At 42.8% G+C, this 23,959-nt stretch overlaps 1 protein-coding gene across 2 annotated transcripts in view; it reads right to left on the bottom strand.

Moving 5' to 3' along the window:
* Positions 1 to 23,959, bottom strand: part of TRAK1 (trafficking kinesin protein 1) — a 198,558-nt gene that overhangs the window by 137,319 nt on the left and 37,280 nt on the right. The window lies entirely within an intron of this gene.

The following is a 23,959-nucleotide window of genomic DNA, read 5'->3' as shown; positions in this document are numbered from 1 at the left end:
TCCTGCATCTGTCCTCTGGCTCTCAAAACGGCCTCCTTATCACAACAGGGCAAGGTAGCTCAAGGCAAAGACCTCACCAAGTCAGCGGAGGTCCATATAAGAAGTATGTAGACCCCAGGCGGGGGCCTGGCCTCTGGGGCCATCTGGGCTTGTGAACAGGGGGTGGAGACCACGAGGCAGGTCGGCTCCTCCCCCGTGTCTCCATCTTATCTTCTTCTACCTCAAACAACCTTTCTGGCACTCACATCAAACCAGGCTGTCTCCTTAAATAACCGGACGAGTGGCTGGGTAGTGGGAAACATCATGTAAAAGTCTCACAGTGGAGGATGAGGAAGAGATGGGTGCAGTTTACAGCACGGGTGGCAGGTGAGGGAAAGAGCAAGGCTGCTGAGAAGCAGCCACTGGCCCTGCAGGACCAAAACCCTCACCCTAGACTTTGCTACACACGATGCCATTTTCCCCATAAAACAAATTCCCTATGGCGTGGTGGAACCATTCGTATTTTGAGAGGCAGGGGTGGGGACAGGCTCAGGGAAGGGTTCAGTGACTTGGTAAAAAAAACTTTTGCCTCAACTAATGGTAGAAGCAGGATTAGTAAGCATTCCTTTTTGCTCAAATGTTTCAACTACTACTACACCACTCTGCAAAGAGAAGGAGCATCCTGGGAAAGGGAGTGTGTGTCCACCCACAGAACATGGAAGAAGATTTGGGGAAGCCAAGATCAGCAGCTACAGCCAGAAAATCAGAGTAGCATCAGGGTAACCAAAGATACAGGAAGGAGCCATATGGTCTTGAGGATGACGGCCAGGGCCTCTTGTGAGCTCCTCTGAGAGCTCCAGAGCCCCCACAAAAAGCAGAAGCTAGGACAGCTGGGGGCTACAGCCAGACAATGTCAGGTGTCTCCACAGAACGACCCAAGGAAGGACTTGAGGACTGCACATGTGTGGCTGGCTGACTGCCTTTCCTCTCTTGCTATCCTTTTCCCACCCTCACACTCTCACACACACACATATGCAAATAAACTATGAAATAAAAGACATTTTTAAGGCTACACTTTTCTTCCGGCTCTGGGGAAAGTGAATCCTCCAAAATAATAGAGAAAACTACAATCTCTCAAAAAAAATTTCCATAACTTAAGGCAACTGGAGAAAAATGGCTCTGACCCAATTTAGTCCCAGAATCCAGCCCTCTCTTTTCTAAACCATGTTTAGGACAGAAGCAAACCCACCAATAAAATCACTGCCCCTTCTCCCCCTCAGTAAGCTCCCTATGAAAGAAGGGCAAATCCATTTAATTGATCCAGTTCTCATGAATGAAAGGTGCTGTCTTCTGAGCAAACTCCCCAGTCTCCAAAAATAAATCTGCTGCAACTGAGAAAACAGAAATGCCGAGGCAGGCCACTTTCTATAAGCCCATCCCTGTCTCCCAGAATAAGGAAGAAAAAGAACAAAAAGGCAGCGCACTCTGATAGCCTTACGTAACAGGCCCCATCTCGCTCTAGCTGGCAGCAGCAGATTTATAACATGCCATAAATAGCTCCCGCTCCTGCAAAAGGAGACCAGGTCAGGAGCCTAAGCTGCAGAGCCCCCTTCCCCTCAGCTTCTACTCTTTCACCCACAATGGAACCTTTAGGTGTCTTCCAGCACAAAGAAGTAAGAGCAGCTGGCCTGGGGCCAGCACACACATGTGTAACCTTAGAGACCCTAAAAGCTGGGCAAGACATTCAAAACTTGGCTATTGGCCCAGGAGAGACAGCACTCCCAGGCCAAAAAGGAAGAATACTATAATGCACCAAGCCCGTGGGGTTGCTCTGCACTCCCAGACCAACTCAGGACAAGTGGGGGCTTTTGGACACTTCGCCCTGCAAGCCAAAGGGGTGTGAGACCAGGTGGGCAGTAGGAAAAGCAGGCAGGGGCCGCTTCTGGCAGAGAATCACAGCTCAGTGCGTGCCCGATCAGAAACCAGAAACTGCAGCAGGGACTCTTTTCCCATCCCCAGGATAGGGCAGGAATGTTGGCAGCTGGCAGGAGCCCTGGAGCAGGATGGGAGTGTTCACCTTATTTCAGATCTCTGTTAGGCGGAAAGGGGTTCCTTGCTCCAAGTTGGAGAGCTGATCTTTTATTTAAAGAGGACAATGTTGTCTCAGCAGAGTCAGATGTCCTAAATTACAATGCCTGCAGTCCCGGCTGAATGTGTCAAGTCTTTTTGAATGGGTATGGGGTCTCTGGGGAAGAAAGGGAGCTGAGGCCCACTGGGAAGGCAGGCACACCTTGCCTCCCAACGAATAGGCCTCACCCAGCCAAGAACGGTGGCTGCTGGGCTGTCACAGCCTAGGATAAAGTTAATGCAATACCCAGACTGAAAAAGAGGCCCAGGAATGTGGGGTGGGGGCAGGAGGGGAAGAGAACAGTTCTCTGTGAGGGGCCCCTCCTCAGGTCCTGGCTTTCACCGTACTTACTTCCGAAGAGGAGTTTGGCTTTAAAAAAAAAAAAAAAAAAAAACGCAATAAAAAAAAAAAAAAAAACCGCAATAACGCCAACAAAGAAAGGAGTGCTAATGGCTGCAGGTTACTGCCAAGTACTATGGCCAGGCCAGGCCAGGCTTGGGTACAGGAGCGTTTGCCCAAAACCCACCACAGCCTATGGGGCCTGCATCACCCCCCTCCTCAGATCACAGATGGGGAAACTGGGGCTGGAAGTAACTGGCCCAGAGTCCCAGGGGCTGGTGTTAGAGGTGGGGCTAGTGTTGAATCCAGGCTTGTTCAATAGCAGAGCACACACCAAACGTAGCAATAAATGCATAAGGCAAAAATCAACTTAGTTCACTGTAGCCTTATTTCATCATTTATGCAGATTTGAAAACTTTCAGAACAAAAAATGGGGATACAAAATGAGAAACCCTGCATGAAACAAAATATATATCGTCAAAGATTATAGAATAATGTTGATTTCAAGACAAAGGCATTCAAAGAAATCACTGCACAATGATAAATATTAAACTCTACACTAAAAATACTCCTGTATGAACTTAATGAAAGAAAATGTAATAAGAAGTTTAAAAGTTTTCATGAAAAAAATCACAAGTAATCGAAGAAATGAAAATTAAAGCAATGATGAGGTACTATCTTTTTAAATCTACCAGATGGGTGTGGTGTTTTCTAATTATAAGCGTGCATGCAAGGAATGGGCTCGCTCACACCCAGGAGTGTGCATTAAAAGCAACTCCACTTCTATAATTATTTCCCAAGTAAAAAATCATGACTGTGTGAAAGATTTAACTTAGCTTTTCTCAGCGTTGCATAACAATGAAAAACTGGAATGTGAAAATGTGTAACAAGATGGAATTCAATTCAATAAACCATGGTCCAATCATATACCCTGTCTACGTACTTCCCACTGCCCTTTCCAATGACAGTGCAGAGAAACACATGGTGGCCAGGAGGAGATGCTCAGAATATATTAAGTAGGAAAAGGGCAGGTCACAAAACAGGATGTAGAATACGGTCTTTCTGTCTTAATAAAAATGAGACATGTAAAAATATAATTAAGACTATTGCCAGGAGAAGTCCATCTTCACAGGCACCCCATCCCCACCCCGAGAACTACACTCAGCAGTCCTTGCTTACCCCTCCTTATTGAGCCCTCGGGTGTCCCCCACACTACACTCCAGCACTCACCTCTCGATGGCTGGGTGAACATATTAGCACCACTGCACCGTCCAACCAGATCACAACTTTTAAAAAGACTAGATATGAGCAAATTTCCTCACCACAGTCACATAGGACACAAATGCATTTCCTAAAGCACTTCTACTACAAGGTCAACCCCTTTAGGGACAGAAAGACACAGACACCATTAATCACTGCACGATGTTGCAAGTTACAATTAGTTAACCTCTACAACCTTCAGTTTCCTCATCTATAAGATGGGGCAGGGCGATGGGAAGGACTAAATGAGCTAATACAAGGAAGTACAGTAAAACGCACTCAAAGCACACAGTAAGTGCTCAATAAATGACAGAGCTGCTACTGCTGTCATACATTAACCTCTGCAATAATGCCCCTTAAGTGAAGGGAAACCTATGGGGAAATTGGGGCCCTGTATCAACAGGCATTTTCCTACAATCAGGTTACATACAAATTTCAACACACATGATTTCTATTCCATGCCTCACACTGTATGGGCAGGAACTGATCAAAATAATCACTTCATTTCTGCCTGCTTTGTTCAAGGCTATGCCCCTCAGTGCCTGGAACACAGTAAAAGTCCAATGAGTGCAGAAGGAAGGATTGACTCACCCTAAATGCCCAAGCCTACTGAATAAAACCAACTGAAACCTTCTGTCTTAACTACAAACTATACAAACACAACAGGCTGTTCCCAACTGTGGGCAACCGAAAAGCACAAAGGATTTTCACTGGATCATTTGTCATATTAGGAAATAAGAAGGAAATGTTTGGGGGGTTTCCTGAGTGAAAGGACAGAAGGACGGTCAACCTGGATGGCTTCACCTTCAACCTCTGAAATCAGCCTGCAAAACTTGCAAAGCTTTAAATGGAAAAAAAATCTTATCAAAGCCCAGAGAAGGACAAGAAGTTTTTGCTTTAAAACTTGTATATCAAATAAAGCATCATTTCCATTTCTGTATCAGTTTCTCAGTGTACACGGAACTGGAGTGAAATCACAGCCTTGTGTTTCTGAAAACAGATTCTGCAGCTATGGAAACAGAAGTTGTCACTGTATTCTGACTTCACTGGAGGATCAAGTGAGAAGCAGGGTCTCGGCTGGACACAGCTACTTAGTCACATACATTGTTCTTTTCAATAAAATGTGCTTAACCACCTTCAATAAATAAAACCCTTAAGCTCCTAATTTTCTAGGTGAATTGTACCACACAGAAGTTCCTTCAGCTAACAATTCATACCTAAGGCACGTGCACAAAAAAATTCCTATTCCTGATTTTATTAATTCTAAATAATTCCTCCAGAGGCACCAAAATCCATTTGGTCCCCATTAAAAGTCAGACCCTCGACTTAAATCAGCTTGATGGCAAAAAAGAAATTCTCTGCAAAACACTCACGCAGGTATCTGGAAAGGACGAGAAAGGAATGGGAAGCCATAGCTTGAGTTTTCTTTTTTTTTTTAATTCAGTTTTATTGAAATATATTCACATACCATACAATCATCCATGGTGTACAATCATCTGTTCACAGTACCATCATATAGTTATGCATTCATCACCCCAATCTATTTTTGAACATTTTCCTTAAATCAGAAAGAATAAGAATAAAAAATAAAAGTAAAAAGAAAACCCAAATCATCCCCCCATCCCACCCTATTTTCCATTCAGTTTTTGTTCCCATTTTTCTACTCATCCATCCATACACTAGATAAAGGGAGTGCGATCCACAAGGTTTTCACAATCCCACTGTCACCACTTGTAAGCTACACTGTTATACAACTGTCTTCAAGAGTCCAGACTACTGGGTTGGAGTTTGATAGCTTCAGGTATTTACTTCTATCTATTCCAATACATTAAACCTGAGAGGTGTTATCTATATAGTGCATAAGAATGTCCACCAGAGTGACCTCTCGACTCCATCTGAAATCTCTCAGCCACTGAAACTTTATTTCATTTCATTTTGCAGCCTCCTTTTGGTCAAGAAGATGTTCTCAATCCCACGATGCCAGGTCCAGATTCATCCCTGGGAGTTATATCCTGCATTGCCAGGGAGATTTACACCCCTGGGAGTCAGATCCCACGTAGGGGGGAGGGCAGTGAGTTCACCTGTTGAGGTGGCTTAACTAGAGAAAGAGAGGGTCACATCTGAGCAACAAAGAGGCACTCTGGGGGAGACCCTTAGGCACAATCATAAGTAGGTTTAACCTCTCCTTTGCAGTAATGAGCTTCATAAGGGCAAGTCCCAAGATGGAGTGCTCGGCACATCAAACTGCCTGTCCTCAATGTCTGTGACAACAACAGCATCAGTCCACGTGAGGAAATCCAACTCTTCCACATTTTCCCCCAGCTCCTCAGGGGGGGCCTGCAAATATATTTTTATTCTCTGCCCAAACTACTTTGGAATGTATCTCTATTTCACACTAACCTATACAAACCTACCTTATTTCACTTCCTATTCAAAGTTCCGTGTAATTGTGGTATTTGAACAAACTGACTGTAGGGCTATACTGTTTAGAAAATACAGGTCCTGCACCAAATAGACATCTCTTCCCTTGGTCTCAAATGGAAGTTGAAGTTTTAAAACACACTCAGTTTCAACCTTTACCCTTTGTCCTGGTTTGCCCTAGTCTTAACCAGATCTCCATTCATATCACTAATTGAAGTCTGGGCTCTTTTTCAGCTTTTTTTTTTAACAGTTGCTGTATGCATAGCTTCATTTTTATTATCACTTTTAGTAAATAATCCAGAGCAGACCTCGAGATTACTCAAAAAGTTAGCAGAAAGAACTGGAAATGTGTCATATTGTGGGCAGAAGCCAAGAGCTTATGTATAAGAATATCCCAGGAAACAGTGAGGTCAGAGACCAGGGCCCCTGAGGACTGAAGGAATGCTGTTTCCCAGAAAAAAGACACCCAAAGGGATTTTATTGCTGAAATTAAAGGGGCCGTTACTGGGGAACTGGTCAAAACAGCTTGATACATGCAAGTGAACGCTAACAGCTGTGCCTTCGGCCGGTTTTCTTGGGATAGCAAGATGGTCTTAGGGTGAGCAGCCGCAAGGTGCACATCGCATAAATCCAACAGCAAGATGGGAAAGGAAGAAACACACAGACCAGGAGCTGGGTGGGGGCACGGGTCTGACCCGGAGCTCTCGCAGCCCGTCAAGAGCCGTCGCCCAGCGAGAGCGCCCCGTCCTCACTGGCCCTGCCCAGGCCCCACCCCGCACGCTCCAAAGGCGGGAAGTCTCCGCGGAGGGAACGCGGAGGGAACGCGGAGGGATCGCGGAGGGAACGCGGAGGGATCCCGTCAGCCGCACTCGCCACCGTGCTCAGAGGGAATCAGTAGCAACACTCAGCTCTCCCTAGCCGGGCTGTCTCTTTCTCTCTCCATTCTCTTTCCATTATAGAGAAGCAGCGTCTCTTCACTGTCTTGGCGGGTCTGACACACCTCGGAGCTTCCTTTTCCCAACTGGAAGTTTAACAGCCAGACCCAGCACAGACAGCTTGCTCAGCGCTTCAAACCTACACCGCCCACTGGCCTCGGGGGAGCTGTGTTGGGTTTGGCCTACACTGGGTTTTTAAATTTTGAGGCAACTGCCAACACTTCAAAGGCAAAAGTTTTCACATAAAAATCCAGATTTCTCAGCCTCTCCTGACAAATCTGAGATCCGGCAACACAGGGCTCACGTTCCTGAGAAACTCCCTAGAAGTAACACTTGCTGGGGAGTTAGGGAACAGATGCCCTCCAACTTGCCACAGTCCCCACCACCCCCCAGTGTCGACACCCTGCTGGTTGTATCTCTTTTATGTTGTCTGCCTGGCCTCTATTAGCATGTTCTATAGAAAAAAGAGGCAAGCTATGGAGTGGCTTTACGCTTAAAAGGTCCACCAACACGGAATGATTACTGTCTTGACAGGGCCCCTTCCTTATATCAACGTCATTTTGCAAAATTCCAGCTAAACAGAATTCTGGAGAAGGGTTTGGTTTTAAATAAATTTCTGGTTAGCTTTGTAGATACTACTGTGAACATGTAACACAACTGTGGTGGTTTGAAGCTGAATGGACCTTGGAAACTCATGTTCTTAAAAGGAATCCATTCCTGTGGGTGTGAACCTGTTGTGGGTGGGACCTTTTTACTAGTTTATTTCAGTTAAGGTGTGTGCCAGGAGGGTCTTAAATCCTCCTACTAGAGTCCTGTATAAGAGAATGAAATTCAGACAGAGAGAGCCATTGAACCAAGAAGCTGAAAACAATGAAACTGGGAAGAGGAGGAAAAGTCCAGCAGGTGCTGCCATGTGACAGAGGGGTCAGGGTCATAGATCTTTGGGGAGGAAGTATCCTCTGATGATGCCTTGATTTGGACATTTTTCTCAGCCTCAAAACTGTAAGCTTGTAAGTTAACAAACTCCCACTGTAAAAGCCAACACATTTCTGGTATATTGCTTTCAGCAGCCCAGCAGACTAAAGCACCCACATAAAAGGTTTTTAAGAACTTAAAGTTCATACAATGAGAATTTTCTCCATCAAATTCTACTGTTCAATCTACAGTCAGAATTTCACAGGGGAATTCTAGTAAAGCGTCAAAGACCAGATAATCCCAGTTACACTTAAATTATCCAAAGCAAAGGAAATGAAGAAAAACTTCAATTTCTTTTTATGAAACAATTACAACAATGTTACCTAAACCTGATAAATATAGCACAGAAAAACAAGAGATCAGTCTCCCTCAAGAACCAAAATCAACACAAAAATTTTAATACATTAGCAAATAAGATCCAATGCCACATTTAAAAAATACATCATGGGACCTATTCTTAGGCACGCAAGGATGGTTCAACATTTTCAAATACGTTAACATAATCCACAATATTAACACTTTTAAGGGGAAAAGTCATGATTATATATACAAAATCCAAAAAGGCCTTTAATAACGTTCAACAACCTAGTCCCAATAAAAATATTCAATAAAATAGGAATTGATGGATACTTTAACATGAATACACACGCACACACACACACCGGTCCTAACGTCAACATCTTCCTCAAAAGTGGAACACTAGCAGCATTTTCAGTGAGTACAGGAACCAGACCAAGATGCCCACTCTCTCCGTTACTATGTAACAATTTGTTGGGGTATTAGTTAATATGATTAGACAAAAGAAAACCATTAGTGGCAAAAGAATGGGAACAGAAGAAGCAAATTATGTCTTTGCAAATGATATGATCATATACCTGGAAAACCCCAAGAGCATCAATAACAAAACCAACTCAATCAATAAAGGAACTCAGTAAAGTAGGAGGACAGATTAGCACAAAAATCAACAGCTTTCACATCCATGAACAACCAATTACAACATACAAATGTAAGGTAAAACTTCATATATCGCAACAGAGATAATTAAAATTAAACTGAACAAGAAATATGCAAAACATAAGAAAACATCAAAAAAATCATACAGAGCTTTTCATTATAGCATGAATTTTAGGAGTAAAATATTGGAAACAACCTAAATGTTCAAGCAAACAATAGAATACTGTGCAGTAGTGTGTGTGTGTGTGTGTGTGTGTGTGTGTGTGTGTGTGTGTATAAACTGATATGTATTGCTAAGTGAAAAAAGAAAAGTATAAAAAGGTAAGTACCTTTTGTACAAGGAAGGGGAATGAAAAATATATACAACTTTTAAGTATCTGTTTATTTTTACAGAAAGAAACAGGATGAACTAATCAAAAGAAACAGGATGAACTAATCAACTGGAAACTGATTACCTATGGGGGTGGGCAGGAACAGAGTGAAACGAAATAAGAAGGTAATGTGCCATTCCTGTGCCATTTCTGGGTGCACCTTTTTCTTCTTGGAACTTTTGACCATGTTAATAGGTTTTACATAATCAAAACATTAAATCAATGAAGATGTTTGTGTATTCTAAAATTGTACATAAACAGAAACAAATGAACATAATTATAGATCAAACTAATAACAAACAGAAGAAGTAAAGAAAGCATCAAAGTCACTCTTGCACACAATACTCTGTGCACACTCAGTGGGTTATATTCTAAGGAGAAAAAGAAGCACAAAAAGCATGTTTAATTTTATTCAGTAGGTGTGTTGATGTAGAGGTATGGGTATAGCAATTCCAAAATTATTTTGGGTGCACTGTAGGAAAGAGCAAATGTGTAAATATGCTGGTTGTAAGAAAGGAATAAGTTTCGTTTTCACATAGAGACAGCATGGAATAAGGGAAATGGAGGCAAAACCAGTTTAAACAAGCCCCAGACAAAGAGAAGAGAGAATCTGCCTGATGTAAAGAGACATGAGGTAGTATCAGAGGCGGGAACTCACAGCAAAAAAATAAAAATTTGGGGGGGCATTGGCTAATCAGTTCAAAATCTCAATAATGAGCTAGTTGGCTCTCTGGGATTGGCTGTACAAATTAAAATCTCAAAAGATGAATTAGTTAGTGTTCTCGGATAGGCTGTAACCTCTGTAGTACCCAGTCAATGGGGAAACAGGGGAGGGACTTGCGAATTAGGAGTAGGAGATTTAAACATCGCCATTCTCTTCCTCTGGGGCGCCAGCCTTCCGCGTGTTTGGCTGGACGCCCCATCTTGCAAGATCGTAAATAAATTCTTTTCTCCTCCAGAACCGAGAGAGCGTTTATTCCCTTACAGGTACCGCTTTATTTCCGACAACTTGGGGGCTCGTCCGGGATCCAAAGCTTCGGAGGGGGACCCCCGAGGTGGACAAAGGGAAGGCGCGCCCCGCTGATTGAGCGGTCTCGGACTCCGCCATTGGGGGCCCATCTCCGGCAGCTAAAGGGCCCGAGACCAGACGCTTGGATCTGCCGGTTGTGGATGAGAAAAGGGGGAAAGGGCTTGCCTCTGTTTGACCAGGCAACTCCGTGCACGGACCAAGGTAAGGAAAGTAATATATTGCCTTGGTGGTCGGGAATTCCTGATGAGTCTGGAGCTGCTTGTGTGTGACTGAGACGTGCGACATACTGCACGAAGCGAGTGCGGAGTCTCAATCTGCGGTTCCCTTCTCCCGCGAGGGAAAGGGCCAGAGACAGACGAAGCGAAAGGAACTGAGAGAAAGAAGCCCAGACAAGACTCAGGATGGGAAATAGAGGCAGTTGGCCGGCCGGGGAAGAGAAAAGGGGGCACCTATAGAGTCCCTCGGGGACATCCCTCCAGATAGCCCACTAGGTAGGATGTTAAAATATTGGACCGATAGCGATCGGACCAAGGGAAAGGACAAAAAGAAAATGATTAAATACTGTTGTTACATTTGGACTGAAGAAAGCATTTCACCGCCAGACGTATTCTGGCCAAAGTATGGGTCAGAGGAGGACTGGCTCTGTGCCAACCTTGTAATTTATGTTAATGAGAAGAAACCCTTTTCTAAGGAGGAGTCTGATTATGCCACGTGCTGGCTAAAGAACAAAAAAAACTCCCCTTTACCTTGTGAAAGATAAAAACCCAAACTTGGAAGATGAGTTGGTAGAATCTAAACCCTGGGACCCCTTATTAAGCCTTCCTCCTCCCTACTATTCCCCTCCTCCCCCAGGGCAGAGATTGTTAGAGTCTGAGGACCTAATAAGGTCCGCACAGGTTCCAGGGGAATCAGGAGGCCCATCGGCGCCAACTGCCCCACCAGATATGACCCATCAATGGTTGAGGAAAGAATTAACACAGTGCAAAAAGGATGTACAGAATTTTCCATTTCCAAAAACTCTTGAAGGAAAGAGAGTAAGGGAACATCACCCCGTTAAATCCCTTTACCCCTTGAGGGAGGTGCCTATGGGGCCAAAGGAAGTCGGGTATGTAAATGCCCCATTAACGAGTGCAGAAGTAAGAAATTTTAAGAAGGAGATGAAATTGCTAATAGAGGACCCAATGGGGCTGGCTGAGCAAATAGATCAGTTCCTAGGCTCTAGCCTATACACGTGGTCTGAACTTATGTCCATATTAAACATCCTCTTTACAAAAGAGGAGAGAGGAATGATAAGAGGGGCTGCTATGAAAGAATGGCAAAGGCAGCACCCGCCAGGGCAAGGGGTGATGGCAGCAGAGCAAAAATTTCCAAATACTGACCCTGATTGGGATAATAATGATAAAGAGGATAGGGCACAAATGAAGGATCTCAGAGACCTCATTGTAGAGGGAATAAAATTGGCGGTACCCAAATCTCAAAATTTGGATAAGGCCTTTGAGGTAAATCAAGAGAAAGATGAGTCTCCCTCTGCTTATCTACAAAGATTGAGAGAACAAGTAAGGAAATATTCAGGTATGAACCCTGATGACCCCGTAGCCCAGGGAATGTTAAAGGTCAGCTATGTGAAGGGATCTTGGCCTGATATTCGGAAAAAGATTCAGAAAATAGATGGATGGATGAATAAGCCATTGGAGGAGTTATTAAGGGAAGCACAGAAAGTATTTGTAAGAAGGGAGGACGAAAAACAAAAGCAGCAGGCTAAAGTCATGATAGCCACTGTTGACCACTTGGTCAAGAAAAGATTAGAAACAGGAAATGGGGGATGCAGACAGAGGCGAGATAGGGGAGGGGGCTGGGCTGATTTAAAAAAAAAGGAGCAAGGAAAATGCAGAACTCTGCAGGGTGTTATCATTGTGAAAAGCCTGGCCATTTCAAAAGGGAGTGCCCAGACTTACAGAAGGAGGGTCGAGTTATACCGCTAATGAATTTTGAAGACTAGGAGAGTCAGAGGCTCCTCATCTCAGAAGCCCACCGGGAGCCTTTAGTAAATTTAAAGGTGGGCCCATATCAAGAGGAAATTACATTCTTGGTAGACACTGGAGCAGCTTGCTCCTCTGTAAATCATCTTCCAAAGGGGGCCAGGCTCTCTGGCAGTTCCCTCACCGTCACAGGGGTAAAAGGGGAGGGATTTAAAGTTCCCATTCTTGAACCTACTAACATTTGTTGGGAAAATAATCAAATCATAGCTCCCTTGTTGCACATCCCAGAAGCTGGGAGTAATTTATTAGGAAGAGACCTAATAATACCTATGGGACTGGATTTAGAGGTAAGGAATGGACGGATTGAGGTTTTGGCCCTGCTCACTGAAGAAGATGAAAGAGACATTAAGGAGGAGGTATGGGTAAAAGAAGGAAACGGGAGGGTTGCAAATTCCCCCAATTAAAATCAAGTTAAAAAAGGAAGGGGAGGTCGTGTGCCAGAAACAATATCTTATTCCTCTTAAAGGAAGACAGGGACTCCAACCCATCATTGAGGGTCTCCTTCGGGATGGACTCTTGGAAACCTGTATGTCCTCTTTTAATACTCCCATTCTCCCCATTCAGAAACCAGATGGTAGCTGGAGAATGGTGCAGGATCTAAGGGCCATTAATAAAATTGTCCAGGTTCGACACCCTGTAGTTCCTAATCCTTACACTCTCCTGAGTAAAATTCCCTTCCATCATAAGTGGTTTAGTGTAGTAGATTTAAAGGATGCCTTCTGGGCCTGTCCCCTTGATCCAGAAAGTAGAGACCTGTTTGCCTTTGAGTGGGAAGATCCCTTCAATGGGCGAAAGCAGCAATACAGATGGACGGTCTTACCTCAGGGTTTCACGGAGTCCCCCAATCTCTTTGGGCAAGAGTTAGAGAGGGTACTGGAAAAATTTCCAGTCCCACCTGAAATCACCCTTCTGCAATATGTAGATGATCTATTAATATCAGGTAAAGAAAGGCAAGTGGTGGCTCAAGCTACGAAAAATCTACTGAACTTTTTAGGGGAACAAGGATTAAGGGTATCTAAAAGTAAACTGCAATTTGTAGCAAGGGAAGTTAAGTACCTAGGCCACCTCATAAGTGAAGGAAAAAGAAAAATCCATCCAGAAAGAATCCAGGCCATAGTAGAGTTGCCTCTTCCTCAAACAAAAGAGAGCTAAGAAAATTCCTGGGATTGGTAGGGTACTGTAGATTGTGGATAGATTCTTTTGCATCTCGAACTAAAGAGCTATACCAAAAATTACTAGAGGAAGAGCCTGACAAGATAGAATGGGAGGAAGTGGAAATAAAGGCATTAAATGAACTCAAGCAGGCACTGGTGCAAGCTCCTGTTCTAGCACTTCCTTCCCTCGAAAAACCCTTTCACCTGTTTGTTACAGTAGATAAGGGAACAGCTTTGGGGGTCCTAACCCAAATCTGGGGAGGCCAAAGAAGGCCGGTGGCTTTCCTTTCGAAGGTTTTAGATCCAGTCTCTAGGGGGTGGCCTGGGTGTGTTCAAGCCATTGCAGCTACTGCCCTTTTAGTAGAAGAAAGCAGGAAATTAACCTTTGGAGGGGCATTAGTAGTTAGTACTCCTCATCAAGTGAGAACTATTCTGTCTCAAAGGGCAGGGAAATGGTTAACTGATTCTCGAATCTTAAAATATGAAGCAATCCTAATGGAAAAAGATGATTTGGTCTTAACAACAGATCATAGCCTAAACCTGGCCTCCTTCCTCTGGAAGGGGCCTGAGCAAGTAGAGACCCCTGAGCATGACTGTTTAGACCTAATTGAATACCAAACTCGAGTCCGACCTGACCTAAGGGATCTTCCCCTGCACTCGGGGGAAAGACTGTTCATAGATGGATCCTCCAAAGTCCTAGAAGGAGAAAGGCACAATGGCTATGCAGTTGTGGATGGGATAACTTGTGAAGTAAAAGAAGCTAGCCGATTGCCCAATAAGTGGTCAGCTCAAACTTGTGAATTGTATGCACTAAATCAAGCCCTCAAATTATTAGAAGGAAAGGATGGTACAATATACACTGACTCTAAGTATGCCTTTGGGGTAGTCCACACCTTTGGAAAGATCTGGGAAGAAAGGGGATTAATCAATAGCAAAGGAAAAGAACTGGTTCATGGGGAATTGGTGAAACAAGTATTAACCAATCTACTCTTACCTAGAGAAATATCAGTGGTGCATATAAATGGACACCAGAAGGGACCTACTTTTGAGGCAAAAGGCAATAGGTTGGCTGATGAAAAGGCTAAGGAGGCCTCTCTCTACCCCCCTTTAAAATAATGATCCTAATACCCTCTATCCCTAAGGAATTTGGGGTCCCTACATTCTCTGCCAAAGAAGTAAAAGAGTTGAAACAGTTAGGAGCAACCTTAAATGATCAGGGGAAATGGTTTCTCCCAGATGGCAGACAAATGTTAAATAAACAAATAATGAGGGAGATATTAGCAGTCCTACACCAGGGGAGTCATTGGGGGGTACAAGCCATGTGTGATGTAGTACTTAGACAATTTGGATGTGTAGGCCTTTATACAGTTGCTAAACAAATCTGTGAGCGGTGCATAATTTGTCAAAAAAATTAATAAAAAGGTTTTAAGAAAACAGGTACAAGGGGGAAGAGAGCCGGGCCTGAGACCATTCCAGAGCATTCAAGTTGATTACACTGAAATGCCACCAATCGGTCGTTTAAAATATATTTTGGTAATTGTTGACCACCTCACTGGATGGGTGGAAGCCTACCCTCTATCCTCAGCTACAGCATTGGGAACTTCTAAAGTTATCCTTGAACAAATCATTCCCCGTTATGGGTTAGTGGAAAATATAGACTCTGATAATGGCAGTCACTTTACCTCCCGTGTGTTGCAAAATGTCATGAGAAGCCTGGGTGTCACTTGGGACTGCTACACTCCCTGGCATCCACCATCCTCTGGGAGAGTGGAAAGAATGAATCAAACCATAAAGAAACATCTTTCTAAATTAGTTTTGGAAACAAAGTTACCTTGGATCAAGTGCTTACCTATAGCTCTACTAAGAATCAGGACTGCCCCTAGAAAAGAACTGGGAATTTCCCCTTATGAAATGCTTTTTGGTTTGCCTTTCCCCAGGTGGACTGGAGAGCTCCCCTCCCTAGACACAAAAGATCTTTTTCTTAAGAATTATATACTGGCCTTGTCTTCTACTTTATCATCTCTCAGGCACCGTGGACTGCTGGCTCAGACCCCGCCTCTTGAATTTGCTGCCCATCGACATCAGCCTGGCAGCTGGGTTCTGATCCGGTCGTGGAAAGAATCCAAACTTCAACCGATCTGGGAAGGACCCTATTAGGTCTTGCTGACAACTGAGACGGCAGTCCGAACGGCAGAAAGAGGCTGGACTCATTACACACGAGTGAAGGGACCGGTGCCTGAACCAGACGATAAGTATCCAGCAACTCAACCTGAATCCTGGAAAGTGACTCCTACCTCAGATCCCCTAAGGATCACTTTAAATAGGCAACAGTTGAAAGAACATACTAGGAGGGAGGAAGGGCTGGATTAAACCCTATGTTTGCATTGTGCTCTGTGTATAGCTTAATGATGAAATTGCTTATACTGATCATAATGTTCTATATTCAAGGAGTAACAGGTTCTGCTAAGCTGGTTATAAGTGTAGTCAAAGGCTTAAAGTCTCAAACTGTACAATTTGATGTTTGTCAAGTAATGAGCTGTAAAAATCTAAAACGTCAGCAACAACTGAGTGAGGAATATAAGCATTTATGTAAGCAGACTGTTCAAATAGAAAGCAAGATTGTTGGGGGGCGAACATTTGAGAGTATAACTTATGAGACACCTAACCCCTGTTATTCTTGGAACACTGCCTGGTGGACCACACAGTATGAGGGATGGGTCTTACCCAGGTTGGAGGAAAAACCATTAAGGGAAACTTGGCTGGAATTTAACTCTCCAGTTCAAATTGACCCCAAGGTCATTAGAATACTTAAGGCCAAAGACTTAAAGCAAACCACAGAAATAGAGACAGGTTATGGAAATACAAATGCCTGGGTAGAATGGGGCAAATATACCATCCAGAGTCTAAACAGAAGTGACTGTTATGCTTGTACAACCAAACAACCCACTGTTCAGATTATGCCCTTCCCCTTGGGGATGAAAAAGCATGAAAGGGAGTTTAAATGTATAACACTCCTCTTTCAAAATGCTACTCCTGGTGAAAGTTGTAGTACGTTGTCCTCCCTTTTCCCTCCAGTCCAGAAGGGAAGTGTCAAAGCCATACCAGCGTCTCACCTTGGTCCCGGAAACCACTCTGCCTGTCTCTCCAGATGGGAAGAAGGGCTCCAGGATCTTGGTACCATGGCTTTGTGTACACAGGTGTGGAATGTGAGCAAGGATAGTACTGGCAACTTCTCCAGCCTAACTATACCCCGAGCAGACCTCTGGTGGTACTGTGGGAAGGGCATCCTCTGGCCAACACTACCTGAAAGGTGGGGAGGAACCTGTGCTCTGGTTCAATTGGCTATCTCATTTACCCTGGCATTTGAAAGTAATAAAAAAGTACCAACCCAAGGCAAAGGAGAAAAGAAAAATGTACAAAGTGTACCTAGTTCCTTCAATAAAAAAAATGTTTGTAGATAGTATAGGGGTTCCCCAGAAAGTTCCTAATGAGTTTAAAGCTATGAGGAATGTGAAAAAGCCCTTAGCAAATTTGAGAATCTAAAATGTGAAAACTAAAAGTGTTTAAAAAAAGAAAGAGGAGGGAATCTGTAAGAAAGGAATAAGTTTCGTTTTCACATAGAGACAGCATGGAATAAGGGAAATGGAGGCAAAACCAGTTTAAACAAGCCCCAGACAAAGAGAAGAGAGAATCTGCCTGATGTAAAGAGACATGAGGTAGTATCAGAGGCGGGAACTCACAGCAAAAAAATAAAAATTTGGGGGGGGCATTGGCTAATCAGTTCAAAATCTCAATAATGAGCTAGTTGGCTCTCTGGGATTGGCTGTACAAATTAAAATCTCAAAAGATGAATTAGTTAGTGTTCTCGGATAGGCTGTAACCTCTGTAGTACCCAGTCAATGGGGAAACAGGGGAGGGACTTGCGAATTAGGAGTAGGAGATTTAAACATCGCCATTCTCTTCCTCTGGGGCGCCAGCCTTCCGCGTGTTTGGCTGGACGCCCCATCTTGCAAGATCGTAAATAAATTCTTTTCTCCTCCAGAACCGAGAGAGCGTTTATTCCCTTACAGGTACCGCTTTATTTCCGACACTGGTTTACAACCAGGAAGGTTTTGGGGTGACTTTTGTTTGTTAAGCTGGAAAGGTAGAGAAGGTATTTTTAGGCAGAAGGAGCAAGAAAATCCTAAAAGGTTCAATCTGTGGGGAGCTTAAGATTCAAAGGATAAAACTGAAGAGGCAGGCAGGGGCAGATACAGACTCATCACACAACTCCAGAAGGCACCACTAACATTGGAATCCATGTAACTGTGTGATAAAATAGCCCTGGTCCTGTACCCCACGCTGAAAAGACCTTGGCCTTTATCCAGAAGGCAAATAATCGATGCCGGCAGGTGTCCTGTAGGCTGCAAAGTCCATCTTAAGATGCTCAGTAAGTTAAATGAAAGGGTGGGCTTTGACATTACAGTGCTTTGTTGCCAGATGATAAGGAATCTCAGTGCAAACAAACACAATAGGTTGAGATGTGCAGGAAGGCACATGCTTGAAAGCCTATGTCATTAAGCCACACTTCCATGACATCTGATTGGAATCAAACAGTATCAAACTGAAGTTCGATATGAAATAACTATGAAAAAAAAGTACAGCTACTTAACCAGTTGGAAACATACCTTAATAATCTTGATATTCTAAGGTTATGTAAATTTATACGTCATTTTTAGAAAAGCTTTTCATTTCCAGGAAGTCTATGCACAAATATTTTAACTTCGGTATTTTGGGAAACATTCTGTAAGCTACTTAAAATGTTTATTATTCATTTGCTTTTCCATGGTAAGTTCATAATAAAGCTGCATTCTATTATTAGTCTAGAATCACATGGTAGCTTCCCAGATCCTGGTGATAATATTTTTTAGTTCTTAGGCATCTCATTGGTTCTGTTACCTCAGACAAGAAAGGGTAACTCAGTAAGTTCAAATTTTTTTCCCCACTTGTTAAGTCTGTGAGAAAATTCACACATTTGTGATGAGTGACTACAACAGTAATCTAGAAGGCATTTGTGCTCTTCCCCAGGTCCTCTCTCACCTTGGTTTGGGGGCCTTTCAGTTACCTATTATTGTATTAACAAACCATCCCAAAACTTATAGGCTTAAAACCACAATCATTTATTATCTCTGGCAATTCTGTGGAGTGGCAGAGGTTCAGCAGGGTGGTTCTGTTGTTCTCACTTGGGGTCTCTCAAGAGTTGTAGTCGGAGGGTGGAAAGGGCTGGAGCACCTGAAATGGCTTCTCTCGTGTGTCTGGCACCTTGGCAGGGACAGAAGGAAGGCTGGATCCTCTATATCGATTCACGTGGTCTCTCCCTGTGACTGCCTGGGCTTCACACATGGCGGCTGGATACCAGGAGGGAGTGTCCAGAGCATGAGGTAGAAACCACAGATCTCTTCAGACTGAGTCTTCAGAGTTACACAGTGTCACTTTTGCTGTCATCTGTTGATCAAAATAAGTCACAAGGCAAGCCTAAACTCAAGGAGAATGGATGTAAACCTCTTCACAGCAGTGTGGCCATCTTTAACCCACCAGAAGGGTCGGGCAGCATCATTCATTCTCCTTAGACAAAGTGACACAGCTGTGCTGCCCTCCCCTGCTGTCTAGCTTGGCTGTGTATGGCTCACACCTTTTCAGAAGAGCAAGGACTCATTCACAAAGGCTTTCCTGGAAGTAAAGTCGGATAGAGAGAAACTAAATGCTTCTTCAGCTATGGTCTAGGGCAGGAAACAGCAACCATTTTCTATAAGGAGCAAAACAGCCAATTATTTTAAGCTCTGCAAGCAATACAGTATTTGTGCAGCTTTTCAATTCCGCTGTTGTAGCATGAAAGCAGCCACAGGCAATATGTAAACAAATAGGTGTGGCTGTGTTTCAATAAAACTTTATTTACAACAGGTTGTAGGACAGATTTGGGCCATGGACCATTATTTGCTGACCCTGGTCTAGGAAAATAAACACTAGATTGAGGATTGGAAAACCAGGCTTGGAATTCTAACCTCACTACTCACTACATTGGTTGAGTTTCTTAAATTTGCTGAAGTGTATGTTCCACATCTAAAAAACAAGACATAATAACATGATCTCCCAAGGTGGTCATGGGGAGTGAGAAAACACAAGTGAAAATTCACAGCATACCCTTCCAGTAAGACACATAAATGTTCTTTCATTCCAGCCTGCTGAGCCTGAAGAACTCCTCAGGGGGGTGAGGGGTAGTCCATCCTGGCTTGAGGGAAAGGAGTGCCAGGCACTGTTTTCCCAATGAAATGAAACCTTCACTGATGAAAATCATATTTTGCAGCAGACTAAAGAGTCTTTGTTAAAACGACCTGGCACTGTTTTGCTCTTTCTCAACAGCAAAATACCTGTTTTAAGGGATACAGACAGCATTGACACAACCCATATTTCACAAATAAGTAGCTTACACGGTCAGTTAAAAAACATTAAACCATTAAAAATAAACAAACCTCTGAAATGTTATTAGTCAAATACAAAGCTTACTCAGAGGCCCAGCAGTGTAATTATATTGATTTAAGCAGGTTTTGTAGCTTCTGAAAGTCCAAATTTTAAAAATGGAAAGTTTCTGAGACAAGTATATTTGTTAAAAAGCCAAAGCATAATTAGGATTTCATTTAACATGTGGATATATAGTTTATTTTTCTGAAATTGGCCCGAGTAGAAAAAAAAGTTATTCAAAATTGAAAAAAAAAAAATCTATCCTTAACCAAAAGAAATTAAAAGCATTAAAGTATTTTGCATTGCATCTCCACTAGGAGGGTGTCCCTTTAACACCAACAGTTCCCCAAGAGAATAAGAGATTTCCACATGAATATCTGGCAGCGTTCTACTCCTGCTTCCGGAAAATTCCATTTCATCCGTATGAGAGTGGGTGTATTAGGTGACCTACCACTGTCACAAACTTTGTCTGCTCTAGGACCCTAGAGCACCCACATAAGCAGGGTCTGGCCATGACCTTTCTTGCCATTTCAATGTCCCCTTCCACCACAGCTGGGTAACCCTGGCCAAAAGCAGCTGTCTCCCAGCCTCCACCAAAGAGACAACTGCATTCTGGAGGGATGGCATCAGCAACATCTTAGAAGGGTATGGGCTCCCTCCTAAGTCCCGGAGTGAGTGCCAAAGGCTGTCATCACTTGGATTCAATCTCCCCTTCCAAAGCAACCTGGACCACTTCCAGGGCAAAGTACTACTGGATAAGGCTAAAATCCAGGCAGATGGCTGTTGTTCCTGATTCAAAAATTAATAAACTGGTATATACTGTTGGTCTTCTGATTCATAAATTAGGTGGGAAAGAAGTGAGATGACAGGATAAGACCAAGCTAAAGGGAGCATTCCCAAATTCCCTTGTATTTGTACTTGAGCAGAATGGAATTTTCACATGATAGCTGGGAAGGCTATATTAAGTATCTCAGGCCAATCTTCTACTAAATAAAGTTCAAGTGGCATTGAGTTCACATGATACTCAGAGCTCTCCAGACAGCTGATTGTTCTCCCCATATCTCCTGCTTTAGAACTTCAGATTTACAGTAGCTCCTTGCCTGCTTCTGCCATGGCCAGAGCCCATTTGGTACCCAGGAGATGTAAGTGTGATGGGCTATCAAAACACCGAAAGATAACAGAGCTGCCTCTCATGCGCCGTGTGTGTGTGCAAATGTGTCCACGTGTGTGTGTGTACACACAAATCCATCGTTCTTCTAAAAAAAAGTCAATGGTTATGTAAGATGTTAACATTAGGGGAAGCTGGGGCAAGGGTGTATGGGAACTTTCTGTACTGTCTTTGCAACTTTTATGTAAATGTAAAATTATACCAAAATAAGAGTTTTAAAAATAAAATAGACTTTAGGTCAACCCAAAGGCCTGAAGATCTCTCTCCAGTTTTCACAGCGTCCTTCTGCAAAACTCATTAAAGCTCTCCAAGGCTCAGTTTTTATTCAACTCTGAATTGAAGCCGATGACATCCCCAAGGGACTGCAAAAAACACCTGACAAACATTCAATGTTAATGTAAAGCTTTTCCTCGATGAGACACTGCAATTATAAACCAGTGAGATTGCTAAGTGAAGCCCTGACTGGAAAACAGGCAGTCCTCCCCTCATTAAGTTACTACACTGGCAGCATTTTCAAAGCTACCCTGTCTCCACTCTCCCAAATGCAAAGGGAAATGCCAAGGCATGACCCTTCGGTTGACATTTATCATTTTAACTGCACCTAAAGCAATTTTTGTTATATTTTCATAGAGTTGCCCTTTCAATATTTGAATGACTCTTTCAGAAGAAGTGCTAAATACCAACAAAGCACATTCAGAAGCACTGCTATGTACACGCGATACTGTCCCTCATTGCCTTCAGATACCGTATTCTTGCACATACTAAGCATATGCCACTTTTATGTAAATTATTATCTCATTCATTCCTTACAAATCTGCAAAGTAGGTGGAGCAACTATTACCATTCCCATTTCACAGAAAGGGAAACTGAAGCAACAAAAGTGCATTGTGAAGCCAGCACAAAAATCAAAGTTACCAAAAACCTTGCCTAGTATGGTCTTCACCATAGCTAGCTGCCTCTCCATAGGAAAAAAAAAACACCCTGAAAACGGTTACTTTAAATTTCCTCCTAGAACATAATAAGCTCTCTGAGTTGAATGATTTTTAAAATACTTAAGAAATATTAAGGAAAATTAATTATATGTGGCCTACCACATATATTCTTGCAGGAAAATGCACAGAAATGCACAAAGGGAAAGAAGATGCCTGTGCTCTAACTAAATAAGGCACAGGGAGGGGACAAGCCACATTCTCACTAAGCCACCGTTTTTAAGATTTTATTAAAATTCATAAAACACTACCAGAAAGCCCACTGGGGAAGACAAGGAGCTATCTTCCTAAGATATGGTTAACTGGTTCCCATCCTGGGGCAGGGGGAAATGGTAAAATCTTCCCCAAAGTCCAAGGCCTACCTACCTCATAAATATATATACCTCTGATTTCTTTTTAATTAGGTAAATGTGCACTTGGTTTATTTAAAAAAAAAATCACAGTCCAAAATGGTAAAGAGTAAATCTCCTAAAATGCATGGTGTGCCTTAGTACCTAAGGTATCTTAAGTTTTGATGATATATAGTAGATTCATGCTTTTTTAATATAAATGATAGCATACTTGACGCAGTTCTGCACTTTGCTTTTCTTGCTTACATCTTGTATTATTCCTTATAAATGCATGGAGAGATGTCTTGGATTTTTACAGATGCACAACAATTCACTGGATGGACCATAACGTAACCAGTTGCCTTGTAGCGGTAATTAGGCAGTTTTAAATCTTTCACTATGTACTGGAATGAATATCCCCGACAAACAACTTTGTGCAGTCAGCTTTGTGGAAGTTAAAGATAGGTTCCTAGATATGGAATGGCTAAGTCAAATGGAATAATTTAAAAGCATGCAAATCACTCTACCAGATGCTGGGGTGAGGAGGTGGGGGTGGGTTTCACAGAAAGGTTCACTGAATTCAAATGGCCCAAAATTCAACAGGCACGACCACACTGGATGTCAGGGGAAATCCCTGATGAAGCAGGAGACAGGACTGGTTGGCCTTAACAGTTCCTTCCAGTCCTTAGTTATGTGAATGACTAGTTATAACAAAGATGAACATGATAAAATAGAATTTAAGCACCCACAGGCACTTACAAACAAACCTTATCTCATTTAATGTCTACAACTGCCAGGCAACATGAGTACTGTCTACATTGTTAAAAAATGAGGAGATAGGCTTGGAGGGGTAATTTGTCCAAACACTGGATACAGGTCTCACTTCCCAAGAAATTGCCCACTGTGTAGAGCAGTAAGAGAAGTATAGCCCAGCCAAGAGAGCGCAAAGGTGGAAAAACTAATTCCACTGTCGGCAAAGGGCAAATGTGGGGAGGAGTAAAGGAGGAAGTAAAGTTTGAACTCAACCTCAAAAAAAAGCTCACTGAACTACATGTTCAGGTTTATTAACAATTAAAATGAAAATGTCAACTCTGTATTTTCTGCATGATTTTTCTATAGACCTACAATTTCACTAATAAAAACTATATTTAAAATATATAGCAAAAAAAAGGACAAGAGACATATTTGTTCACAAAAGTTTTGAGAAAGCTGGAAAAATCTGATTATGTATTGTGTCTTGGATGAAACTAAGGAATTACTGTTAATGTTATGTGTGCATTAGAAACATGTAAGAAATCTTCCGTATTTTAGAAGATGTGTAATAAAGTACAGAGAGGTAAAACAAATCCTCAAAAAGGAAAACATCTTTAACTGCTTGTTGCTTGTATTT

Source organism: Choloepus didactylus, chromosome 1, assembly GCF_015220235.1.
Source record: "Choloepus didactylus isolate mChoDid1 chromosome 1, mChoDid1.pri, whole genome shotgun sequence".
Taxonomy (NCBI): domain Eukaryota; kingdom Metazoa; phylum Chordata; class Mammalia; order Pilosa; family Megalonychidae; genus Choloepus; species Choloepus didactylus.
Note: the sequence above shows the minus strand (reverse complement) of the source record. Positions and strands in the feature narration are given on the sequence as shown.